This window comes from Garra rufa, chromosome 22 (genome assembly GCF_049309525.1).
Source record: "Garra rufa chromosome 22, GarRuf1.0, whole genome shotgun sequence".
Taxonomy (NCBI): Eukaryota; Metazoa; Chordata; class Actinopteri; order Cypriniformes; family Cyprinidae; genus Garra; species Garra rufa.
Genome location: NC_133382.1, coordinates 18,448,400 through 18,460,762, shown reverse-complemented (window position 1 = coordinate 18,460,762; position 12,363 = coordinate 18,448,400). Strand labels below are relative to the sequence as shown.

Below are 12,363 nucleotides of genomic sequence, written 5' to 3'. Positions count from 1 at the left end.
CCAAGGAAGGACATTTGTGTTTAATTTCTTAAGGAGGACAGGACTGGAAAGACGAATATAAGAATACTAAGGTTAAGTGAAAACAGCAGGTGGCAGTAATGCAACGGTATGGATGCCAGCTGCCGTAAAACACCAAAGAAGAAGAAGAAGAAGAAGAAGAAGAAGAAGAAGAAGAAGAAGAAATCTCACACAAATATGAAGATGGGCAGGAGTCCAAGGGAGGAGATGGTAGTATCGCGCCTAAGAATGGATCATACTGGTTTAAATGCATTGTACAAAATAAGAAAACATCCCACTGGGCTATGCAATCATTGTAATGTACAAGAGACAGTAAAACATATACTATTAGAATGCAAAAAGTATGAGGATGATAGGGTAGAATTAAAGACACAAATCAAAGAACAAAATATGACACTCGAGTATATATTGGGAAATACATCTGGGAAAGTGCACAAGGTATTAATAAATTACTTAAAAATACTGGTTTAATTGAAAGAATTTAAAATGCATATGTAATCCAAATGAGCTTTTTTTTTTTTTTTTTTTTTATTTAGTTTATTTAAGTTAGTTCCACCTCCTTAATGCCATTCTACTGCCCACACACCAGTCTAGTAGGTGGGGATAATGCGCCTTCTGAGTGAGGTGCCAACCGCCATAAAACCTGAAAGAAGAAGAAGAAGAAGAAGAAATCTCTCTCTCTCTCACACACACACACACACACACACTCACTCACACACAAGATCGCATATACTATCATACTACCGTCTCAATGTGCATACTATACACTTTATATGCCCTAAATAGTATTGAAAATAACTAATATCACATAGAATTTATAGATAGAACGCACGTTGGGACGCAGGCAAAGCCTACACAAATGTAACAGTATGTAAATATGTTAACAATTAAATGCAAGCTAATTTTAAAGAAAATGATTTATTCTTTGACAGCCCATTTTAGCAGTAAGAATATAAAAAATATTGTGAGAAAATATTTATAAGTGTTAAGTGTTTGCCTTTAAACATCATTTAATGGCGTTTCTCACATAGATATATATACGTAGGTAGATGCCTCATTAGTGACTGTTTCTATGGGCCTTTATACGTAAGCCGTCCGCCATTTTGCAGCGGTCCACTTGACGTCATTCACCATACTGTAGGTTCGCAGACCAACGGCTGTGCAGGACTGTGGCATTTCGAATATTCACTGATTACTATGGTCAGTTACATAGACCTATGGGTGAATGACGTCAAGTAGACCGCAGTGAAATGGAGGACGGCTCACGTATGACGGCCCATAGAAACAGTCGCTAATGAGGCATCTACGTATATATATCTATGCTTGGAGCGGTCCAATGGGGTATCTACGTATATATATCTATGGTTTCTCATGGTGCGTTTTTAGCCTGGACACTGAGAGAGTCAAACATATTTTTTGTAAAACTGTTTGGATTTAAATAAAAGGTTCAAATGTATACATCAAACATTACCCATTGCCAAAAACATTATTATTATTATTATTATTATTATTATTTTTTGCATTACGCTTGGAATAACTTGATTAATTTCGATTGATTCAGGTCGGTTTTTTTTATATTAAAGTCGCTAGAGGGAGACATTTTGTTAATCCTAATCTCAGCACAGGATCGTCTGCACAGAGCTGTTCATGGTAAGAATTTTTGTAGCTAATTTTTGATCAATTCGTTTGGTATACATTGTCGGTGTATTTGCGTTTTGAATTAAATATATAGTCGCTTTATTTTTCATGTATGTGCCTAATCCCATTTAGGTGAGCTGCTCTTATAAATGTAGCCTACATCGTTGTTCAAGATTCAATTCAATTCTAGAGCATACTAGATAAGGAAATAGAATCTTTGTTGGACACCTACAGTAAATCTGTGCTTTTTTTTAAGCGTCATCAGTTTATATCGTTATATTTATGTAGGTTACACTTTTTGTAGGTTAGACTGAAATAAGAACCGAAGCCCATGTATTTGTGATGTCATATAACGGTAGCAGCTCTTAAACATTCATGAGCTCATTAAATAGGGGCAGTGGCTTTTCTGTTTTCTGATATATATACAGCTGGATCAGAACAGCACTCTCCAGTTTAAGACGCAAGAGGGCTTGCTGCATCATGTTGAGAAAGAAGAATGGAGCCGGGACGTCCCAATTTAAACCAGACGATCCTCTGATAAAAATGGGTAATACATTATTGTTATTGTTGTTATTATTTTCATTATTGTTGTATCACACAAAGTGATATTTATTTTATTTTTGTGTTTGTGTGGGCTCTACCACACAATGGGCAATTCTTATTTTACGGATCATTTCATTGGTCATGGTCAGTGTGTGTATGTGATGCGATCTGGGAAAACCTCGGATGTCGCGTTGGGACATTTGCAGGAAATTCAAAAAATAGGTCGAATGTCTTTTTTTTTTTGTCAAAATTAGGGTTTCGTTAAATTATTATTCTATAACATCTTGTCTATCATCTCTGAAAATATATTGGCAAAATTAACTTGTTTAGTGCAGAAAAATAGCGATTTGATGTATATATGTGTGTCACTGTTTTTAGCTGTGCAGAAACAATACTTAGCCCTAATAAATTAAATAACAGCCCTCTTCCCCTGTGTGGTGCATTAGTGAATCTTCATAAAGAATAGCCTGTTGCAGAGTAATTAAATAAAATATCTCTTTGGGATCCATTTCAAGTGGTTATTGATCACCCCCAGGACTAAAGTGAGAGCCTTATTGCCTGTATTGGGGCTTACTATAGTGCTCATAATAAGTCAGACAGTTAAAATCTGTACAAAATAGGTTGATGTTATTTTTAGCATATGGTTGACTAGTTTTCTTTTGACTTTTAAGTAAGCTTAAATGTATGCAGCTCCTTCTTTCTTTCTTGAATTTTGCTGTTTTTTAGGCCACACTAAACATAGGTAAAATGTGGTAAAATTATTTTTGCTTTTACTCACATAATTAAAATAAAAGCTAGCTCATAGGTCTAGAAGACTCGCAAGACCACGGGAACCAGATGAGTCCTCTGCAATCTGACTTTGATGCAACATGAAACTTTTGACACACTATTGTCCTATTTTAATACTGTTGCTTTGACACAACTTGTATTGTAAAAAGCGCTGTATAAATAATCTTGACTTGACATGTGCAAATGCTGGATTTCACTTTTTTCTTGGAGCCTTGTAGTTATACTGTATAGGAACATCATTTTTAGAGTGCCACATTCATCAATCTTATTAATGTACTCTGTAGGGGTCCAGGATAATGACGATGTGAAGACGATGCTGCAGGGCTCCTCTATGACGAAGGTGCGTTCTCCACGCTGGAAGAGGAAGCGTATGCTAAAGCTGATGAATGATGGAGTCACTGTCTGGTGTGAATCCAACAAGACCACCAACAAAGCCAAATGTCAGCAGTCCTGTGAGTTGTCATATTCAGCATTTAGTGTGTTTATTTATTAGAAGTACTTCTGTGTAGTGTGCGGTGTGTGAAATGTTCAAAATAAGGTTTTTATGAAGCAGTAGGTGTGTAGATGATAGGTGATGTTCTTTATTCTGTGCTCTGGAACTGTATGAGCCCCTCCCGGTAAATACACCTCCTATTTATGGCTGTCTAAACAGGCTCTGGCCACAGCACTGACGGTCATTACAGGGCTGGTCTATTTGTAGTTCAGAAGGGGGGTTTCTCTAAGCTTCACTGTACACTCTAATTACAGTCTGTGACTGGGTGGGAAGAAAGGAGCCCTTCACTTTATGGTTTGCTCCATATATATAGTTCACATGAATTTATTATCATTGCCCTAGCAACTGTGCATATGGCTTAAATTAGAATTATGCTCTGTAATTGCTCTTAGTTAGAGAGATCATGTTTTGTGATGTGGCTGAGACGTGTGCGTGAACACCCACTATTTTGAAGAATGTCGGTAACCAACAGTTGCCGGTAGCCATGGACTTCTATAGTATTTGTATTTCCAGGTTTCGAACAACTTGAGGGTGAATAAATGATGACAGAATTTTAATTTTTGGATTTAACTATTTTATCCCCCGGGTTTAGCAGCATACAGTGTGAAACATCAGTTTATGAATATTATAAATCATTTAATAAAGCTAAAGTCTGATGTTTGTCCACCTCTTAAGGGTGGGTTGCAACAACAGAGCTTAATTTTAAATCTAGATTAAATCAAGGTTTATCTAATAACTCTGTTGCACCAAACTTTAAACCTTGTTTAAAAATAAGCAGGTTTACATAAACCATTATTGTGATCCTGGATTTAATTTACATTTAAATTAGATTAAGATTAATCCTGTTGTTTAATAACCCTAAACTCAGATTTGTATCTCAATTAGGGATTATCTTTAAATTTACAGGTAAGGAGGTTTAAATAAAATAAAGTCAAGTCAAGATTATTTATACAGCGCTTTTTACAATACAAGTTGTGTCAAAGCAACCTTACAGTATTAAAATAATAAAATAAATTGTCAATAATAATGCAAGAGCTCCATATTGCAACAAAGTCAAATTGGGGAGGACTCATCTGGTTCCCATGGCCTTGTGCCGGTGGCCGTTTAGGGTAGGAGTTCTTTCTTGATGATCTGTCTCTGGGGCTTATCTAGTTGACACGGTATCCGCTGACATTCGGCTGTAGGTGTTGATCCACCATCTGCTCTAGGTTTGGACTGGATCCGGGGGACTGCAGTGACCATCTGATCTGGATACGGACTGGATCTGGTGGCTGTGGTGACCTGGGAATAAGAAACAAACAGACTAATATTACTGTAGATGCAAGAGTTCCAAGTTGCCACAAAATCAGATTGGAGAGGACTCATCTGATTTTCGCTGTCTTGCGTCGATGGCCGTCTAGGTGATGAGGTCTTCACTGATGATCTGTCTTTGATGTGATCTCTGCGGACATTCAGGGCTGTAGAGGATATCTCTGGGTGCTGATGGGTACTGACTAGATCCGGGAGACTGCAGTGACCGTCTGATCTGGATGCAGGTGGCTACGATGACCTCGGAATAAGAAGGAAAGATACTAATATTAGCGTAGATGCCATTCTTCTTCTGATGCAACGAGTACATCAGGTGTAATAGGAAGTGTCCCTGGTTCCGGTTGACCTAAATAATGCAGCCTAACAATCCTTTAACGGATTTGGATTATGAAATATATTAAGTGTAGGCCAGGTTAAAGAGATGGGTCTTTAATCTAGATTTAAACTGACAGAGTGTGTCTGCCTCCCGAACAATGCACTTACAGTTACAATATGTGGCTGACTGAACAGAGACAGAAACCGTGGGTGTGTGGAAGCAAAACAGGGCCATACAGTCATGTGAAAAAGTTAGGACACCCTAATGAATTTCATGGTTTTCTGTATCAGGACATAATAAAAAATTAGCTGGTGTGACAAAGTTAGGACACTCTATGAGTCAATTGCCTGTAGGTCCACTTTTAGCAGCAATAACTTGAGGCATTCATTTTCTGTGTGACTTTATCAGTCTCTCACATCGTTCTGGTGGAATTTTGGACCACTCTTCTTTTCAACGTTTCAGTTTATTGAGGTTTGTGGGCATTTGCTTATGCACAGCTCTCACCACAGCATTCGAGTCAGGATGAGCTCTGGACTTTGACTGGGCTATTGCAACACCTTGATTATTTTCTTTTCAGCCATTCTGTTTAGATGGTGTGCTTGGGATCATTGTCCTGTTGCATGACCCAATTTTGGCCCAACTTAAGCTGTCGGACAGATGCCCTCACATTTGACTCTAGAAAGAGTTCATGGCCAACTCAATGACTGTGAGGTGCCTAGATCCTGTGGCTACAAAACAAGCCCAAATTATCAGCCCTCCTCCAGCATGCTTGTCTTTTGGTATGAGGTGTTTGTGATGATATGCTCTTTAGGTTTTTACCAAACTTGGCGCTGTGCATTATGGCCAAACATCTCCACTTCGGTCTCGTCTGTTCAAAGGACATTATTCTAGAAGACTTATGTTTTGTCCAGATGCAACTTTGCAGACCTAAACTGTGCTGCAATGTTTTTTTTTTTCTAATGGTATTGTAATGAACTTTATCATTTAACATGTTAACTGAGGCCTATAGAGTCTGAAGTGAAGTTCTTGGGTTGTCTGCAATTTCTCTGAGCACACAGTCTGATCTTGGGGTGAATTTTCTGGGACGTCCACTCCTGGAAATGTCTTCCACTTGTAAATAAACTTTGAATTGTTTGGAAATGGCCGTATTACTCTTCTCAGATTGATGGCGGCAACAGTTGCTTCTCTAAGATGATTGCTGATGTCTTACCTCCTTGGAATTGTGTTAACACACACCTGAAGGCTCCAGACCAGCAAACTGCTAAAGCTTATGTTTTTATAGAGGCGCTCAGACTTGCTGATGATCAGTTAATCGAAGGTATTTGATTAGCAGTGCTTGACTGTTATTTGCCCTCTTAATTCAAATGTTAACAGTAAGGGTGTCCTAACTTTGTCACACATTTTCCATTTTGGCTTTATTTTTGCTCAATAAATAATCACACGGTGCAATTTGTCATGTGTTGTTGTTCATCTGAGGTTTTATTTTCTAAATTTTAAGACCAGCCAAGGACCAGTTTTTTTTTTTTTTTTTTATATGATGTCCTGATATGGAAAACCATGGAATTCAATAGGGTGTCCTAACTTTTTCACATGACTGTATACTTGCAAATGAATCGAAAAATTGCAAAAGGAAAAGTTTTGCAAACAAAAATAAAGAACTGCAAATAAATGAAACCGAGCAAAAGCAATAATTTTGCAATACATATTTTCTATGGCCATATCTACTAATTTGTTTGCAATGCTGCTTTTATTTTGCGTTTCAGTCAAGTGCAAGCTTGCGATACTGTTTTTTTCTGTGCACTTCATGTTTCGGCGTGTATTAACGTTTGTTTTAAATATGTTAACCTGTCGGAGGACACCAGCACACAGAAGCCTTCTTTGTTTACATTAGTTCAGAGTTGCTGAAAAGAATGCAAATAACTTCATCAGCTGTACATCATTTAAAAGGTCAATTTCATTTAAATAAAACCTGATATAAATTAAAAAATGGCTGTCAGATTCAAAAAATGAAGCTTGAGTCTTTTTGGTTTAGTTACCCCTTCAGTCGAATCACTTCGACGTTACATTGGGATCTCGCCTGAGAGACCGATCATCTCTGAGCCTTATATAAAAAAGGCCAATTGCAAATTGGCGAAACTCAAACAGACTTTCGCTTTCAGAGCCGGTATGCTCAAGCCTTCTCTCCTGAAAATAAGAAAACTTCACGTTCCTGCTGCTCTCTCTGCTGGTGTGCGCCAATCGAAAAGAGATAAACTAAAAGAGTGAATTTCTCGACGCCGCCAGCGGGGTCCTGTGGGCGGCCGTTTTCACGGCCACAAAAAGCCTCCTGCTCTCCAGCGAGCAAGCCCCATTGAGTGCACAGTGGTGCCGCGGTTTCCTCCCTGGGCAGACCGGGACTAAAAGAGCAATTTCTCACGGCCGTGTAAAGACGTTCTTTTCAGAATGGCTTTCCGGCCGTGCGCTTCTGGGTGCGGCGGTTACCTCACCTCACTGGACGGACATGAAAGCTGCTTCACATGTCTGGGCATCGAACATGCTGAGGCAGCTTTTACGGATGGTTCATGCATTCATTGCGAAAGCATGACCATGGGTATGCTGAGGACTCGCCGCTCGCTCGTGGGCAGGCCCCCCTTCGCGCCCCACGGCTGGCGAAGTTTTCCCGCCGCTGTGGCGAGGCACGAGCGGGGATTTCAAGTCTCGGTGCCGAACGTTCCGCCGGCCCCAAAGGCCCTGCGGTCTTCCGCCCACCAGCATACCCCCGTCGAGATGCCGGAGCAGTACGCCTCCCCGCCAGCCGGGCTGGGCGTCTCCTTCGGCGCTCCTCAGGAGGAAGAGATGTCGGTCGCTGCGTCTGAGGGAGAGTCAGAGAGCGAGGACACTCTTCCGGCGGCGCAGCACCCCTCCGCGGTTGCTGCTCCGTCGGAGGCAGACTCCGAGCTCTCGGCTATGCTCCTCCGAGCCGCCAGGGGGATCGGCCTGGAGGTTACTCCATCGCCCTCGGCCGATCCTTCTCGGCTGGACGACTGGTTCCTGGGGAGGGCTCCGGCGGCACCGTCTCGCCCACCTCCGGTGCCATTCTTCCCGGAGGTGCACGAGGCCTTGATGGCGGGGCGGCCAGGGGATATATGTCGGTTCCCCAGGTCGAGCGCGCTATGGCGGTGCAACTTTGCCCACGTGGCGCTGCCACCTGGCGGGACCGGCCGCATCTCCCGTCCAAGGCGGGTGAGCGCTCGTCCGCCCTTGCGGGCCGCGCTTTTCATGCTGCGGGCCAGGCCGCCTCGGCCCTGCATGCGATGGCGACCCTGCAGGTCTACCAGGCCAAGGGGTTGAAACAGCTGCACGAGGGTGGTCCTGACCAAGGCACGATGCAGGAACTCCGCGCTGCCACCGACTTCGCCCTTCATGCGACGAAGGTCGCGGCGCGGGCCCTTGGTCAGGTGATGTCCACGGCTGTGGTCCAGGAGCGAAACCTGTGGCTCTCTCTGGCCCAGATGGCAGATGCCGACAAAGCACGCTTTCTCGACGCTCCCATCTCCCAGAGGGGCCTTTTCGGCGACACTGTCGAGGACTTTGCCCTACAGTTCTCGGCAGCCCAGAGACAGACGGAGGCGTCTAAACACGTCCTGCCCCGCCGCGATGCTTCCATCCCGCCGCCGGAGGCACAGCCTCCGCCTGCACGTCGCCGAGGGCGCCCCCCTGTGGCCGCAACATCTACGGCTCGCCCCCCCGCGGAGGCCCACGACGCCAGGTCGGCGAGAAGGGCCCGCAAGCGCCGAGCCAGCCGCAGGAGAGTGGCGCCACCCGCGGCGCAGGGATCGGCCCGAAACACCCGCAAGAAAACTGCGAAACGTCCCTGACGCGGGCCTCCAGAGGTGATTGAGACTGCTCTTTAGGGGATGCTAACATCGACGCTCCCCGCTCCCGGTGGAGGGCCGGGAGCCACTGTGTACTTCAATGCTGCCGTCGGCCCATCGGTCGACGGTACCCACATTTTCTCAAAAAGAGCAAATTTCTCACCTCTGGCCTCCGGTCTCGAGTTTCCTTCCTGAGCAGCACTTACACTCCTCGGAACCAGACTCGCGGCCGGCCTTCGCCAGCGCGGGATCCAGGGAAGAAGGTAAGCACTGCTTAGTGCAGTTAGACACTTCCCCAGGACGTTCATTCCTCTGGGTTCTGTCTCCTTCCCTGTCTCCCCCTAGGCTGCCCCACCACGGTCACGTCGGTCAACGTTCCCTTGATACCGCTACGCTGGTTGATACGGACGGTACGGCCCGGCCCCAGGCGTCCGCCCAGACTCAGAGGTACCCCTTACATTCTTATTCGGGCAGGCGTGCCTCTGTTCTGCCTGCGGAGGTCGCGTTCCTACTGGCGAAGGACGCGATCCAGCCTGTCCCTCCCCCGGGACGAGGTCGGGACCTCTCAGTCCCGACTTCACGTGTCCAGTTAATGTGGTGGGTCAATATCCGCCCTGGATGGAGCTCTGTCCCGATCCCTTTCAGGCTGTCGGCACACTCGCTCACGACGAAGCACATACAGGTATGTTTCCGTCTCCAGGGCTGGGTTGCAGCCATCTGCCTGAAGGGCACCCGCTGTCGCCTCTCGATTCTCCCCGATGCACACCCCCTCGGCGGTCTGCTCCGGGGGTCGAGCTCTTCAGCGTGAGGTGCTTCCATTTGGCCAGTCCCCCTCCTTCCTGCCTTTTTTAGGCCATGGGAGCTCCCCTGTCCCCTCTTCGGCAGACAGGACTTCGCATCTTCAACCGTCTCTTCGACTGGTGCTTTGCCAGCCCACTCGTGAGTTCCGTTGTGCGAACTTAGGGACCTGGTGCTTCGGCACCCCCGCCATCTGGTCCTTCAGGCCAACCGAAGGAATTCGTTCCCTTGGTCGGGAGCCCGACTCGGTCCACAAGACAGCCCGCCTTACTACTAAGAGCGCGCAGTCAGTGCTGTAGTTCCTGAGTCAATCAGGCACAACATAGCGGTCCTCTCAAATTTGAGGCTCCTGGGGCACATGACAGCTCTAAGCCGCTTAAGAGCCGCTAAGCTTGTTCATGTGAGACCGCTTCAGCACGATCGAGTCCCATGATGGGCATGGCATCTCGGCCCACTCCGGACTGGCGTTTTCCCGCAGTTTGGCCGACAAGCCAGCCCGTGGCTACCACGGGTTGGGTTGCCATGTACGACAGAGGCTTACAACCTCCCCATCTGCTCCCATGGAGTCCAACGTGGCAGATTTTGCTACTTGCCATTCACCTGAAGCAGGGAAACTCAACCGTGCAGCCTGTCGGCTCTCACGGCAGTCCACCCACCTGCAGGATGGCGACTCCACCGCATCACGCAGCTAGTTTGGAGTATATCGGTGGGCCAGCTTCTTCCGATTCCTCTCATTCCAGCTGTCTCTTTCAGAGTAGCGCTGGCACACAGCTGACCTCCGGGGCCCAAGTACGCCCTTCCCCAGCGAGCCTCCTTGCACAGACACTGTGCAAGTCCAGGGAGGACGAGGAGTAAGTCTGTTGGTTGCGCTACAAGAATGGCCCACCCGGACTCAGGTCTTAGTAACCGTTCCCTCGCGGCAGTCCCTCCCTGTAGGGCACGGTATGACACCCCAGACCTCTCCGGCCTTCACAGGCCGTGATACAACTATCACTCAGTACCGAGCTCCCTTGACTAGGCAGGCTTACGCACTGAGATGAGGTCTATTTTGCTGGCTTTCCACAGAGATACACGACTGCAGTAATGCTTCCCTTCCTGCAGGAGAGTTGAGCGCAGGCTGTCCCCTCGACTCTCCAAGTATATGCCGCTGCTTCGCCGCGTATCACATGCCTTAGATGGAGCTAAGTAGGCAAGCATTCACTGACCGTGAGGTTTCGCAGAGGTGCCCAGAACGCACCCCACACCCTCTTGGGGCCTTCCCGTCGCCTTCAGAGCCGCGGGACGCTCCAATTGAGCCATTGGCCTCAGTCGAGCTAGCATTCCTGTCATTAAGACAGCGCTCCTGACCGCCCTGGCTCCCGTCAAGAGGGCAGGAGACCTACAAGTTTTCTCTGTCAAGTAACACCTCATACCCTCTGGGACCCCCCCGTTGCCTTTCAGGGTCGCGGGTTGCTCCTTAGGAGCCATGGGCCTCAGTCGAGCTAGAATTCCTGTCATTTAGACAGTACTCCTGACTGCCCTGGCTTCCTTTACGAGGGTAGAATACCGACAAGCTCAGGTTCCTCAGAGGTGCTTAGAACGCACCTCATACCTCTTGGACCTCCCCGTCGCCTTCCAGGGCCGCGGGTCGCTCCATTGGAGCCACTGGCCTCAGTCGAGCTAAAATTCCTGTCATTAAGACAGCGCTCCTGACTGCCCTGGCTCCCATCAAGAGGGCCTACAAGCTTCTCTGCCAGCAAAGTGTGTCGAGAAATTCGGGCCCGGCGTCTTCCACGTTACCGTCGAGACCCCGGCCCGGTGCCCAAGGTTCCCACCACGCCTTTCCGCGATCAGGTGGTGAATCTGCAAGCTCTGCCCTGGAGGAGGCAGACCCAGCCTTGCGATGTTGTGTCGTTAAATATGTGAAACTTGAATCGCTCGGCACTTCAGCCGCACCAAGCAGCTTCATCTGCCTCGGGATTCAGCAGAAAGGGAATGCTCCCCGAACTGAGGTTGGCTAAATGGGTGGTAGATGCCTTCTCCCTGTTATACTCAGGGACAGCCATGATCCTTGGTTCACGGCACCTCACCAGCAGATGTAAAAACCAGAAGCTGCGGGCTGGGCGACACCCTACCTTCGCTTGGTTCTACAACCTTGCGCAGAGGCCGTTCTCCCATGTCCTAACATGAGGACTCACAGGTGAGCGGGAAGACCGGCTGGTGTCGGATTGCGGCGCCATTCCCACGTGGATCCGTGCGCTATTTCCCAGAATGTTCCCTCCGGTGAACCCTGGGTCCTCCTGCCCCACAGTCAGGGCTAGGCGCGGAGTAGTCCTGCACTGTGATCCTGCCTGGGTCTCCTTCGCCCCGCAGGTTGTGGCTTAGTTTTTATTATTCCAGCGGAGGAGACCGCTGTTTCCCTCGTATATCCCTAAAAGCCTTTATGGATATATTGAATTATTCTCATTTCCACATGTAAAATTCATGTGCTCCGCCCCCCCAACCCATTCTTCAGTACAACTGGCATCCCTGGAAGGGCCCCCTTATTGGGCCTCAGGGCGTTGGGAAGGTTACGTTACACTTCGCCTGCCGGCACGTATACTTGTCAGCACGTGCAGTTGTTGCGT

General features: G+C 47.0%; 1 protein-coding gene and 1 long non-coding RNA gene across 2 annotated transcripts in view; both read left to right on the top strand.

Moving 5' to 3' along the window:
• The window catches only part of LOC141297672 (LIM and SH3 domain protein 1-like), a 311,981-nt gene that overhangs the window by 281,240 nt on the left and 18,378 nt on the right, over window positions 1-12,363 (top strand). The window lies entirely within an intron of this gene.
• LOC141297587 (uncharacterized) lies at window positions 1,616-3,434 on the top strand. Its single transcript, XR_012341410.1, has 3 exons — window positions 1,616-1,668; window positions 2,085-2,203; window positions 3,273-3,434. It is a non-coding gene; the product is annotated as an uncharacterized lncRNA (long non-coding RNA).